This window comes from Amphiprion ocellaris, unplaced genomic scaffold (genome assembly GCF_022539595.1).
Source record: "Amphiprion ocellaris isolate individual 3 ecotype Okinawa unplaced genomic scaffold, ASM2253959v1 Aocel_unscaffolded138, whole genome shotgun sequence".
Classification (NCBI taxonomy): domain Eukaryota; kingdom Metazoa; phylum Chordata; class Actinopteri; family Pomacentridae; genus Amphiprion; species Amphiprion ocellaris.
In genome coordinates this window covers 17501-31710 of record NW_026559298.1, presented here as the reverse complement: position 1 = coordinate 31710, position 14210 = coordinate 17501, and the positions used below count along the sequence as shown (strand labels likewise).

General features: G+C 39.6%; 1 long non-coding RNA gene across 1 annotated transcript in view; it reads left to right on the top strand.

The window, feature by feature from the left end:
* The first annotated feature begins 517 nt into the window (after nucleotides 1–517).
* Nucleotides 518–14210, top strand: part of LOC129348399 (uncharacterized) — a 24335-nt gene continuing 10642 nt past the window's right edge. The window contains exon 1 of the long non-coding RNA XR_008600923.1: nucleotides 518–637. This is a non-coding gene — a long non-coding RNA (uncharacterized LOC129348399). The remainder of the gene's footprint in view (nucleotides 638–14210) is intronic.

Here is a 14210-nt window from a genome sequence, read left to right as displayed (position 1 = left end):
TGAACTATTCATGTTGTGAAATTAAAACTAACTGCTGAAATGCTACTATTCGGTAAAATGCCATGTTGTATGTGGTGTAGACGATGGATAACTTCTTCTACTCTAGTTTAGTTCTGGAGTAGACGTATGTTTGCCATACACTGCCCCCTGCAGGTTGGAAGCAGACGCCACATGGAGTATAAAATCAAACATTCTCTCGAGCGAGTCTCCAAGCGTCACATTCATGCAGAAAACATAACCCAGACTTTAGTGCACAAGGGCAGTGTAATGTTAAAAACAGAAAAAGGGACAACTACAAACTGATGCTTGAACAAATTTCACGTTTTTTTGTTGCTGTGACGACCAGACTCCAAGCCCTGCTGGAAATAAAACAGCAGCACGATGAAATTTTAAATATCGCAGATGAGGAAAATGTATTGTTTTGTGCCTTTGTGAGGGAATGAGAGAGATTCGAAAGAGATCTTCAGTTTATCACCTTCATAAAAACTCTCTGTGACTTCTCACCATCGTATTTTTGCAGACCGATAACGACAACACTGTCATCGGTGAGCAGGTGGAGGAGGCCCGGCAACATGTGTCACCTTGAACTGTTGTCAGATGATGCGATTCTCCCAGTGGAGCCCTAAAGGTTAAAGAGGTGAGAGTGCCGTTTATCTGTATTTTTCCATAAAGTGAATATAAGTCAAACAAATGTCCTCTGAAGTGATTGAAACCCAGCTGTGCTCGTTCCAGTTTTCAGTGCGTGTTTCTGACCGTGACATGTGTTTCTCTCGGGTCGTATACACGTCTCATATTTCACAGTAACTTTATGGATTTATTCGTGTTCCTATCTGATACCCTGATGTACTCTTTGTATCGCTGTCCTGCCTCCTGTGTGTTTGTTCATAGCTGCCATATTATTACCATGGATGAGTGACCTTCACAGGGTCGTGTCACGCTCAGTAAAACCTCCATGCTGGAGCCGTGCACAGTTTTCAGCCCTCTGCTCCCTCTGTCAGACTGGCACGAATATCATGTTTCCCCACGATGGAGCTCCGAGCATCACAACAGCTTTATGTTACACACAGACAGCATCGGGTCTTTGGTATAAATAGGCTCTGCCTGATTATGGGATGCAAAAGTATTACATTTGCTCCAAGATGCCTTAAAAATAACCAACCTGGGAGATTACTGGGACTACACAGGAGCAGTACTAACGTATCTTTAAAGGAAAATGATTCTGGAAACCGGTAAACTGTGACACTCTAAAGGTCACGTCATCGTATACCAGGATCCATGATGCACTGATCAGACGCTTAAAACTACTGGCAGCTGGAGAAAATTACATGAATTATCTGCTTACAAAGACACCTACCAAGGTTTGGATATATTAGCCAGAAAGATCAACAGAGTCAATATATAATACGGGACTTTTTGTAACATAGTTGGCATTTTTGCTGTTTTCAGGCCTAAAATCAACATTTTTAGAGAAAGATTCTTCTGATTATATATACAATTGAGTAAAGTTGAAATTGAAAGTTATTTCTAAAGATATTGTAGTAAACCAGCTGACACTTGACTCACGCTACTTTACATTAAGACATTATGACAGTTTGGTGATATCTAGTCATTTTTTAATAAAAAACGAGACAGAAAATGACAAAAACAACACACACAAAATTTCGAATCGAGACACAAAATGAAAAAATTGAGCCACAAAGTGACAAAAATGGGACACGAAATGACAAATTGAGACACGAAACGATAAAAACGAGACAGAAAACGACAAAACCGAGACACAAAATGACAAAACCGAGACATGAAACAAAAAAATCAACACAACGTGAAGCAGGTCATGTGATATGGAATTATCACACTACCTTGAGAGGTGTTTTTGTAATGGGTAATTTAGTTGACATGATCGTAATGAACATAAAAAAAACTTAATTTTTTTTACTTTTAATAAAAATATATGCAAGATATATCCCATGGACTTCAAAAGTCCCTCAATTATAAATTGAGCCAATAACATAAGTCATCTCAGGATACTTCACAAAGTAATAATATGATCTCCAGAGAAAACCAATGAATCAAAATATTTCTTCTGAGAAAGCTTTTCAGTGACGGTGTAAAGAAAAAAAACTTTAACAGGAAGAAACCTTCAGCAGAACCAGGTTCAGGGAGGGCAGACATCTACCTCAACCAGGCGGGGTGAGGGTAGCCAGAGACACCTCCAGAGAAGACAGAATACAAACTATAGGAGAGCGAAAACACAACAGTGGTGTTTAAATGTGTGAAGAGACAAAAAGAGGCGAGTAGAGCTGCTGAGTGCGTCATGGAAACTCCCCCAGCAGTCTGGGTCTAAGGCAGGATAATTAGAGGACGGTTCAGGGTGATCTGAGCGACACTAACTATAAGCAGTAGGAAAGTTTTAAGCCTCATCTTAAACGTAGAGAAGGTGTCTGAAGAAGAGCCTGGTAACTGAGGCTTCAACAGTCACTTTTGGATGTTGGTGGAAGCAGGAAAGGTGGGCGAGCATCAGGATCTGAGCGTTTTTGACAAGCAAGGATCAAACTGTGACGGATGACTGGGTCAGAGCATTTCCAAAGCAGCAGGTCCTGTCAGGTGTTCCTGGCATCCAGTGGTTACCAAAAGTGGTCTGAAGAAGGACAACCAGTGAACTGGTAACAGACTCCAGGCCACCCAAGGCTCTCTGATACATGTGGGGAGCAAATGCTGGCCCATGTGGTCCAGTCCTAAACTGCTGAAAACCTTCATGCTGGCAGAAAGCTGTCAAAACACGCAGGGCATCTCAGTTTGCTGCATAGCTCAAGACCCGTCAGAGCGTCCACACTGACACCTGTTCACAGATGAAAGCACCGACAATGGAAGCAGTGGAAGAACATACCTGATCTGGTGAAGCATGTTTTACTGGGCAAGACAAGATAGGAAGAAATCAAGGAGGCAACAGCCGGCTGATGTTCTGGCAAATGTTCTGCTGGGAAACCTTGGGTTCTGGCGCTCGTGTGGATTCCACCGACCTAAACACTGCTGTAGACCACCTCCATAGCAGCAGTATTCTCTGGTGGAAGGAACCTTTAGCAGGAACTCTTAAAGAATAGTTTGTGGAACATGGCAAATATTTTAAGGTGCTCACTTGACCTCCAAATTCCCCAGATCTCAGTTTGATTGAGCAACTATGGCAGTGGTGTCAAACTCATTTTAGTTCAGGTTCCACATTCAGTCCAGTTTGATCTCCAGTGTTCCGAACCAGTAAAACCACAGCGTAATAACCTATAAATAACCACAACTCCTAATATTTCCTTTGTTTTAGAGCAAAAATGTTCACATTTAAGGAATTAGCTTTTTACACAACATCAGGAAGAACCTGAAATTTATTAAGACGGCTTTCCTTTTCTTCCAAGCATCAGAAGAGTCTGAGTTACGCTGGGAGCCATAATGAAGGGCAAAAAGTAAGTGAATGTAGCACAATCCAAGGTGGAGTACAACCAGAGAATGGAAACAAAGCCGTCTTATAGCGCCGTGTGACGACGTATTCATCCGCTCTGCTCATCAACTAGTTCCACGTAACCAGTTCTGATGAAACGCTGTAGGTCGAGGACGTCATAAACTGAGGCCCCCTTGTATTTAGACCCATAATGTTTTTTACGATTTCTTCGCTCCAGCAAATGGAACTATTCCAACTATCTTGGGCCTATTTTTGGACACATTTCTGTAATATTCAGCTCAGTTTTTTGTGTGTTTAGAAGCTTCTGTGGATCTGGACTGTGGCGCGTTGAAGAGCCACTAGTGCATCTGGCAGAGAATAAGTGGTCAATTAATCCAGACTAAATGAGGCGTTTGCATGATTTTACGAGTGATACTGAACTAGTAAAATACGCTTTTGAAAATTTAAATCCTTCTCACGAGTTTCTGTTGTTCCTCCACTCGTGCTGTTGGATTTATTTTGCGCTGTAATGGGAGTGTTCATTAAGCGTGATTGATCTGCGGTGAGACCGTGGCGCTGGGCCACCTGTCCCCTCACCTCAACACTCATCTCAGCTCTCCTCCAGTCGACCCTGGGACCCGAGCTGACAGAGCGGCAGCGTCCTGCCGAGACGCAGAAGACAGAGAGGCCGAGACAGAGCGGGGATAAACAGAGAAAGGGTGTAATCTATCTGCAGCTGTTGGGCTGCTGGACAGGCTGCTGCTGCTGTAACATCCTTAATCTGACTGGCAAGGCCTGATGCTGATCTGACAGCTCCTGCTGATGGACTGTGGAGGGAAGAGATAGATACTGCACATCCTCACTCACACCGGCACACATATAGACTTAAGGTACGTGTCAACTAGATCCGGTAATTTCACACATCCCATTCATTGCCTATGTGAAACGGACCGCAATTGCATGCTGGTCCAGTTGCGGTGCGTCTCCCTGAAGCTCATTTGCATAAAGTACACTCGACTTCTACTTCATGCAAATTTGATGTGGCGTGTGGATGTCTGACGCACAACGCATCGACTTTTTGGTTGAACTGCAGGCGGTGTACATAAAACAAGTATGGAAACAAATTAAAAACATGAAGAAGCATAATATCTAATATGTAGTCACCATTTTTTCACTGGTATTGGGTAACCCCTGTGAGCACTTGAAAAAGTGTTTTACATGCCAGTATAACCAAAAATAATTATCCTTTTTAATGATTTATGTAGTTTTATGGATGTCAAACTGAGCATTTTTGGCTTTTCTCTACGTCTAGCCACAGTTTTTGTGTTTCCAAAGAGGTTCAGGTCTTTATATTGCAGTGAAAAATGGGCCCACAGTGAGCAAAAATGTGACAAGAGCAAAAGAAAATAGCCAGAAGCTGCTTGGGGTTCAGAAAGTCAAATGTTTTGTTGACCCACGTTGTCCTCCGTTGGCTTGTCTGTTGCTCTCTAACACCATCTGACTTCCACCTTCGGAGACGAGCCTCATGATTCCTGCGACCACTCAGGGGTTTTGTCACTTGAAAGTAAACAGAATTTGTTGTGGAGTCAGTTGCTGAGGTGACTGATGAAGCTGTTTTTCTTGGGAGGACAGCTTCCTTTCCTTAAAGGGACAGTCCACCAAGTTGACTGGTAAGGTTGAATCTGCTTACTGACCAGGGGTGTCCAACATGCGGCCCATGGGCCAAAACCGGCCCTCCAGAGAGTCCAATGCGGTCCTCAAAGTGTAAAAATTCCAGGGAAGACATTAACTGCAGATTGTAAATTAGTAAAACTATAAATTTAAAATAATTTCTAGACCATGACAAGTTGTTTTGATCATAAAATAAAATACTAGATTGTTCATTGTTCTTTTGTTGTTTTGTGTCTCATCCTTGTTTTTGTTGTTTTTTGTCTGACTTTTGTCGTTTGTCTCATGTTTTTGTTATTTTGTTTCTCGTTTTTTTAATTTTGTTTCCTTTTTTCTCGCTTGTGTTTTTTTGTCTTATTTTTGTCATTTTGTGTTTTGCTTTATTCGTTGTTTCGTGTGTCATTTTCGTTTTGTGTTTTTTTGTCTTGCTTGTGTTGTTTGTCCATTTCTTTTGTTATTTTGTAACTTTCTAATCAATTTTTTTGAGTCTGTTTTGTTATGTTTCGTGTGGTTTGTCTCATTTTTTGTAATTTTGTTTCTTGCTTTTGTCATTTTGTGTCTCGTTTTTGTAATATTTTGTCTTGTTTCTTGTCTTTTTTTGTCTGACCTTTGTTGTTTTGATTATAAAGTAAAATACTATATCATTCAGTTCCAGATGACTAAATGTTGTGTTCCTTTGTAGACGCTCTGTGATCTGGAAATTGTAATATGGAAATGACAAACTGAGGCTGAATGTTGTTGAAATTTAGTTTATTTTTCTTCAGAAATTTCAGTTTGTTCATGATGTTTTATAAAAAGATAATTCCTTAAATGTGAACATTTTCAGAATGAACTTTTTGGCACTAAAACACAGGAAAAAATGGAGTTGTGGTTATTTATTGACTATTATGCTATGATTTTACTGGTCCAGCTCACTTCAGATCAAATTCGGCTAAATGTGGAACCTGAACTAAGATGAGTTTGACACTCCTGGTCTAGACGAACCTAACAATCCCTCCACTCTTCTATTTGCTCATGTAATTGGGTTCACATCCAGCAGCTACTCTGTTTTGGTGCTCTTATCGTTAACTTTGCCATTAAAGCTGTGAGATCAGACACTGAATGGATTCTGTTCCTGTAAATGTTTGCGCCACCTCCCTTCTGAACTGAGTTCCTGCAGCAGAAAACTACCTACTGCTAAAATTCAGTCTGTCTGTGGGTTTATCACTGTGGAAGAATCCTTCCAAGTTCCCCATTGGATCATTATTAATGTATGATTAGTGGATCTTTAATGTATAGCACCAGTGGTTCCTCCTGGTCGCTGGCGAGGGGTTTTATTATTATCATTACGCCTCATAAGTAGCCACAGAAGTAGAAACATGGTTTGCAGGCGGTGACAGGTGTCCCAGCCGCCGTCCACACTCCTCCACCGGCTCCATGAATAATGCAGAGCTCACATTTTCATACCACTTCCTCTTCCCTCCTCGCATCCCTCTTCCTCCTCCTCCTCCTCCTCCTCCCTTTGCAGCGCAGTAAAAATAGAAGCGTGGACCTGCAAGCTTTCGTTCTCGTGTTTACACCATCATGACCGTCCCCACCGCTCCCCCTCCCTCCTGACAGCAGGGTTAATACTCTCATTCATCTCGTTTCCTCCATCCTCCATGGGAGCCACAGAGCAGGAACAAGAGGAGAGGTTGTAGGCCAGAGAGAAGGTCCTCAGGTAGCATATAGATGCCTCATCTCCATATCTTTATTATGTGTCTCGTAAAAATAGCGCCGCTAAGGCTTCTCCTCTCGCCTCCTCTCGCCTCCCACTCCTCCTCTGCATGCACTCGGTCTCAGCTCGGGGGAAATGAGGAGCTCCTCTGCCAGACATTAAACGCACAAACTAGGATGCACAGACAGAACAATGAGATGCCTTCTTCTTCTCTGTGGATGCAGAGCAGTAATAACATTTTTTGTCAGTGCAGGAATAGAGCCGTCGGGGATGTAAGATGTGCAAAAAAAAAACCTTGTAAAGCTCATTTTATCTGGTTTTTGTTTAGTAAATGGAGCGTGGCTGCCTTTTTAGGTAGATATTACATTAATTTATATCATACTTCAACTAATAATGAAATTTTTTCTCTATTTTTACAGTTCGTTTGTAGAGTTCTTGAGCAGAAACCAGCCTTTTTTTCTACACTGAGCAACTAGATCAACAAGTGCTTTAATGGAAATGAACGGATAAATGTACCACATGTGCAGCATAACAATGGCAAAGACATTGTGTGCACAGTGCCTGATGGATAAATAAATAGGCATTGCAATTCTAGTTTAGCAGCTGTGACTCTGCACAGCAGGTTGTGAAGCTTCTTCATATCTTAAAGCAGCGAACACGGAGCTTTACGAAGAGAAACAGTCTGTGTACAAAGAGGGTTTGTGCTTTTCTCTTCACTTTTTAAAACCAAAATTGCAGCAGCAAGTGAGGCGTGGATTATACTATGTTCTGTTCTGGGCAAAGATAAGCCTGTAACAACAGCATGCTTGTTACAGATCATTTGATATATTATTAGCTAGCTACATTAGCATGTGGGGTGATGGGTTACTGGGTGTCACGGTGGAGCAGTGGTTAAGCCTGCGGCCTCACAACAACAAGGTTCTGCATGGGTTTTCTCCAGATGCTTCCAGACCTCTAAATTAGTTTTAAATGCATGAGTATTCATGTTTCTTTGTTTGTTTTTTAACCCTCCTGTTGTCCTCATTTACGGGCACCAAAAAATATTGTTTCCTCGTCTGAAAAAAATCCAAAAGTTCTGCAAAAAAAATTCCCCAAATTTCTGAAAATTTGCAAAAGCTTCAGGAAAAAAATTCCAATAATTCCTTCAAAGTTTCCCTTAAAAGTTTTATTTCTTTTTTTAAAAAAGCCCCCAAATTTGGCAAGGAAATTCTTGTAAATATTTTCAAAAAAATAAGTAAAAATGAGTAAAAATCTTCCAAAGAATTAGTAAAAATATCTAAAGTAATTAGATATTTTTACTATAGCATTAGTTTGAGTCATTTGATTTGGTATAGTCTAGTTTTAACCAAAAAAAAACAAAAATAATTTTAGTGTATGTGGATTTTTCTCATTTTTGGCATGCTCTTTTATGTCTTGTAAGCATTTAAGACTACATCTATGGCCCCTTTGTTGTGTACTGTTGGTTGCCATGGTTACAAGTGTCATTCTTGTGTATTAAAAGCAATATTGTACCTGTTTTCAAAGCGTCCATATCACGGGTTACCTGCTGTTTTGCAGCCACTTTCCCTTTTTTATATTTACTGTCAGTTTCAGTTCAGAAAATGCAGCATTTATAGTCAACACCTGTTATTTTTTTATGTGAAAGAAATAATCAAAGACAAATTTTTTTCTTTTTTGTACCAACGCACTATCTCAGTAATAACTAGCTGTCCTGTAATATAAAAACAAAGCTTCTTTCTTTTCCATTTCTTCTGCATGGACCATCAATGCTGCATTATTGCTTTCTCACATGATTACAGAAGAAGCATCTGGAGATGGAAGTTCATTAAATAGATAGAAAGCTGCAGGTAATGAACTTTGAATAGCTGCTGTTTCAGTGGATTTGATGGTCGCTGCCTTTGAGGTCAAAGCTTCAATCATGAATGTTGAATGTTGTTACTATAAACTGCACAGAAACAAATGAATATATATTTGACGCTTAAACGTTTTATTCTCCGTATTTTTCAGGAGTTATTTATTACTCACCACAAGATTTGATATACTAAATGATGAGATATTTACAGTGAGGAAGAATAGAACAGCTAGTCTAGTTAGTGAATGCTAACAGCAAAATGTAAGGCAGGCAGGCAAAGTGGAAAATGAATATATGGATACACTCCAGTGATAAATGTCTGCTCACGTGTTCTACTCTTTAAAGGTCACGGTGGAAACTCGGAGGAAATGGATGGAGCTGACAAAACGAGAGTATGCGGACATTTTAAACCTCGTCCTACATGCTTCATGAGGAACGGAGGCATTCGTTTCACCGACGTTTCCACAGAGTGAATGTCAGACTTTGATTTGGATTCTAGTTGTTTGTGTGCGGAACAGATAAAGGAGTGTAAACAGTAAAACCTCTGTCGGTCTGCCACCGTTTGAACCGGCGAGTCAGTTCAAAAAGCAGAGGGAGGTTTGATAGACATGGGAAAGCGAGAGAGAGAGAGAGAGAGAGAGTTAGAGCGCCCGAATTTCATGGTTTGGTAGCTTTCAAGGTGACAGCATGCTGAAGAGCTGTATGTCAAACTAGGATTATATGTGGTGTGTAGTCGTCCTGTCACAGCTCATAAAGTGGTGCATCTCGTTTCTTAACTCACTTTTATTATATTTATTATAGTTTATATTGTTTGTAAAATGAGTTTTCCAGCAAAACAACTTGTTTTCATATATTCCTGAATATGCATTTATAACTACAGTCATGAAAAAAATCATCAGACCATCCTTGTTTTCTTCAATTTCTTGTTCATTTCAATGCCTGGTACAACTAAAGGTACATTTGTTTGGATAAATATAATGATAACAACAAAAATACCTCATAAGAAATTAATTTCAGAGCTGATCTCAGATATTTTCCATGGTTTTCTTGATCATAACCAAAATCTCTTCAGTTCTTCCATCAATATCTATGGCATTGTTCTGCCAAAAACAGCTTTTAGGATTCCATGTTTTCTGTCTGTTTTAGTCACATGATCCACACAGGAGTTAGTACTTGATGATTGCAGCTATACGTCTTGGCTGCTCTCCACCAGCTTCTGACATCGTTCTGCTGTCACAGCAGCCCATTCCTGTTGCACTAATTCTAACTAATTTGCTTTGTTTTTGGGCTTGTGAGTCTCCATTTAGCGTTTGATGATTTTCCACAGGTTTTCAGTTGGATTTAGATCTGGTGATTGAGCAACCAAGGCATGATTCCAATGTTCTGGTTCTCCATCCAGGCTTTAACTGACCTTGTCTTGTTGGAAAATCCAGTCATTGGAGGCAGGAAAGAGTTTTCCAGCTGATGGAAGAAGACTGTTTTCAAGAATAACCCCAAACATGACCTGGTTCATTAGCCCTGTTCCACCCAGACTGAAACTACCCCAGATCATCACTGATCCACCCCCATGTTTTACTGTAGGGGCAGACAGTCTGGTTTGTAGCTTCTCCAGGCTTCCTCCTAACCAGTAAGTTGGCTGGAGTGGACATCAACTGAAAACTGGATTCATCCCTGAAGAGAACCTTAGTCCAATCATCAACAGTCCAATCCTTGTGATCCCAGCAAAGAGTAACCAGCTTTTCTCTGCCTTTCTTTGATGAAGGGCTTCTTCCTGCCCTGTGTGACTTCAGACCAACTTCAAGAAGTCTGTTTCCAACTGTCCTTGCTGAACAAGTCACATTTCTCCACAGTGTCCACTCATTTTTAAGGTAACTGGAGGTCTGAGGATGATTCCTGACATATGAACAGATGAGTGACGGTCATCTGGTGGGTAGAAAGACGTTTCCTGCCACAACCAGCTAGCAGTTTGGTAGAACCATGTTGGGCTTTGTTTTTTCTTGGTGTAATGAATGGCTGTCTTGGAGATCTTCAGTTTTTCTCTACCTGTCTCTCACTCATGCCAATTTCCAGCAGTGTCAAGATGGCTGCCTTTGTGCCTTCACATAATTCTTTAGTTTAAGGCATTATGTGAGAACTGACAACTTCTGAGTTGTGGTATGGCTTGAATATCAGCAGGAAACCACTCTAGGTCTTTGCATGTGCAGTGCTGCTGATGACATGAAATGTCCTCTTATATACCCTGGGAATATAATGAAGCTGAAGCATGTGAAATAGGACATAAAGTATTATGGAATCAGCTGCATTTTTTATTGTGTTCATTGTATTCTTCAGGTAATGTACCTTTAGTGGTACCAGGCATTGAAATGAACAAGAAATTGAACAAAACAAGGGTGGTCATTTTTTCCATGACTGTATGTTTTTAATAGTGTTTATGCTAACATAACAGCTGGGAATGTCACAGATGCAGCAATATAAGGACAAATTATACATTTTTCATATCTCTGTGTACCTTAACGTGACATAAATTTACAAATAAGAAGTTAAATTTATTGTAATTTGAATGCATCCCACGTAATCTAACCCTAAACTCCTCCATAGTTCTGTGTTTGACAACATAACAGGTGACTTTAAATTTGCCGTCCTGAAAACACTGAGGGACAGATGCATTTTAAAGAGGCTGCAAACAGATTAGCCACCCTAGTCATGGTGCTGAATGCAAAATATCCTCCACGTGTTCCTCCTCAGACCATAATTATCTGTCTCGCCTTTGTCGCTAGTTTACTCCATTATCTGCCAATTAAGAGAACGACACCAGCTGGGGTTATGGAGAGGACAGCGAGGATCGTAATGCATCAGTGACTGCATGTTACAAACAACTCATACCGGAGCACAAGAAAGCGCTTTTTGTGTTTTTACTACACTGTGATTTTTCTATTAGATTCTGCAATTTGATTTCCAGTGTAGTTTTTTAAAGTGAGGCTGTCTGTTTAATATTCACTGTGTCATGGATGTATAACCCACTGGAGCGTTTCCATGAGATCCTATCAAATGAGTGACATTTACACAGATAGGACGGCCTGACTTTGTAAAGCCAACAGTTTAAAATGTACAACATGTAAATTAAAGTTGCTCTACATTAGTTAAAGATGCTCTAAAATGAGTTAAAGTTGACCTACACTACCGTTCAAAAGTCTGATGAAAACTCCCGCTTTTATTCATGTGCTAATATTAACTACACAAGGGTTTTCTAATCATCAATTAGCCTTTCAACACCATTAGATGCTGCATTAGAACACAGGAGTGATGGTTGCTGGAAATGTTCCTCTGTACCTCTATGGAGATATTCCATTAAAAATCAGCCGTTTACAGCTAGAATAGTCATTTACCACATTAACAATGTCTACACTGGATTTCTGATTCATTTATTGTCATCTTCATTGAAAAAAATGCTTTTCTTTCAAAAAATAAGGACATTTCTAAGTTGCCAAAACTGTTGAATGATAGTGTAGATATACTGAACAACTGGTTTAAAAGGCATGATTAATTTTAAAATTGCCAAAATTGCACCATTTGTCAGAGCCAAAAACTTTACTAACTGAAAAAAATGACAGACTGTCAACTTTCTGACAATCGCAAACTGTACATGTGTGACAAGTCGGAAAACTGAGCTTAAAATGATGATGTGGCTTCAAAATCACTGCATTCTGCTTGTCTTTAATCACTTTAAATCACGGTGCCTTGAAAGGTGTAAATATTGTATACTGGCTTTTAATACAGTCTGTATTTCTATAGATTTTAAAACTAGAAATGTTTTGTTTATAGTATTGTACAGCACGTTTTCAGGGTATATACTAACCTTTAATGCTAATGTGGTTACTAACCTGCCTGTCTGGTCTGTTATTTTTGTTGTTGTATGTAAGCTGCCAAACACTTGAATTTCCCTCAGAATTAACCCTCGTGTCGTCCTGCGGGTCAAATTGACCCGTTTTAATGTTTGGAAATGTGGAAAAAAATAATTTCACAGTGAAACTTCTGATGTCCACATTTTCAACATTTTTGGGAAACTTTGGAACATTTTTGATGCAATAAAAGAAATGTGAAAAAAATGTTGCTTAAGAACATTCACATAAAAATCAACCAAAATCCAGCGAATTTCCCTGGATTTTGATTGATTTTTATGTGAATGTTCTTAAAGAAAATATTAGAAGTTTTACTGATATATATGTAATGACTTTAGGTATTTTTAGGATTTTTTGGAAGATTTTTACTCATTTTTTGAAAATATTTACAAGAATTTTCTTGCCAAATTTGGGGGATTTTTAAATTTTTTTATACAAGTTTTAAGGGAAAATTTTCAGGAATTATTGGAATTTTCTTCCTGAAGGTTTTGCAAATTTTTGGAAATTTGGGGAATTTTTCGTTGAATTTTTGGATTTTTTTCAGACAAGGAAACAGTATTTTTTGGTGCCGTAAATGAAGACAACAGGAGGGTTAAAAGAGTGTATGTCTGTCTATCTATCTGTCTGTCTGTCTGTCCCTCCGTCTGTCCGTCCGTCTGTCCATCATCTCTCTGTTGCTTGGTATTCTGACAGTTCCTCGCTGCATTTTGTATAGCCTGAACTACAGCCTGTGTAGTTTGTAGCTGTATTGTTTCAACTTTAATTTGAAATCAATAAATTATCCAGCCCTAGTTATTACCAACGGAATAGTGGATTGATTTACTTGTTTTCCACATTCAAACAATTTGAGATTCAAATTATGTGCCCTAACATGGACCATGTGCGATATGTCCACCCTCTGTGCTGCTGTTTGTGTCTGTTTTTGGTCTCTATGTCGTCCATATGAGCGGTCCAAAGCTCTGAAGATACAGATGAAGGCTTCCTTACATCGTCTGTCAGACTGCTGGCAAACTCTATGTTTGTGTTCCAAGCATCAATCAAGAGAACTGACAGGAATCTTTAATGCTAAAAAGAAAAAGCAAAAGCAGAAAAGGTTTGTCCAGTTTGACTTCCTGTCATCTTTTTGGGTTTCTGCATCCAGTCTGCTGTCAGTAATTTTCCTTTCATACGAGCACGTCACAGAACGGCTCCTTGTTCATGTGAAGGGACAGTTAAAAGCTTTTCCATGTCTTCTTTCTATGTTCTTTACTCTCAGCCTTTTACATTAAATTTTGCATTAATACCATATGGTGTGTCAGAATCCGTTTTCATGGTTTTTTGATGCATTTTGGATTCAAATGTGATCATAAAGAAACAGAACGCGGCGCAGAATATTTTTGTTCTTCTTAACTTGGCTTTAAATCCAACACCTCTCAGTGTTTTTAAGGGTCACCAGTGATCCAATGGTTCCAGTTCTTCTGAATGAAAATGATTGTGTTGTTTTAAAGTGGTTCCTCCCCTGATTAGTAAAAATATCCAAATATTAGCTCGGATCCTCTCGTGCTTTGAACCGTGGAAAAGAAAGACAGACAGAAATGAAGTGAAGCTGACTTCCCCTGGTGAACAAACCAATAAACGTGAAGCTGAGAGGGATTGACGTGGCGTTATCTGAGAGGGTGACAGAGAGAA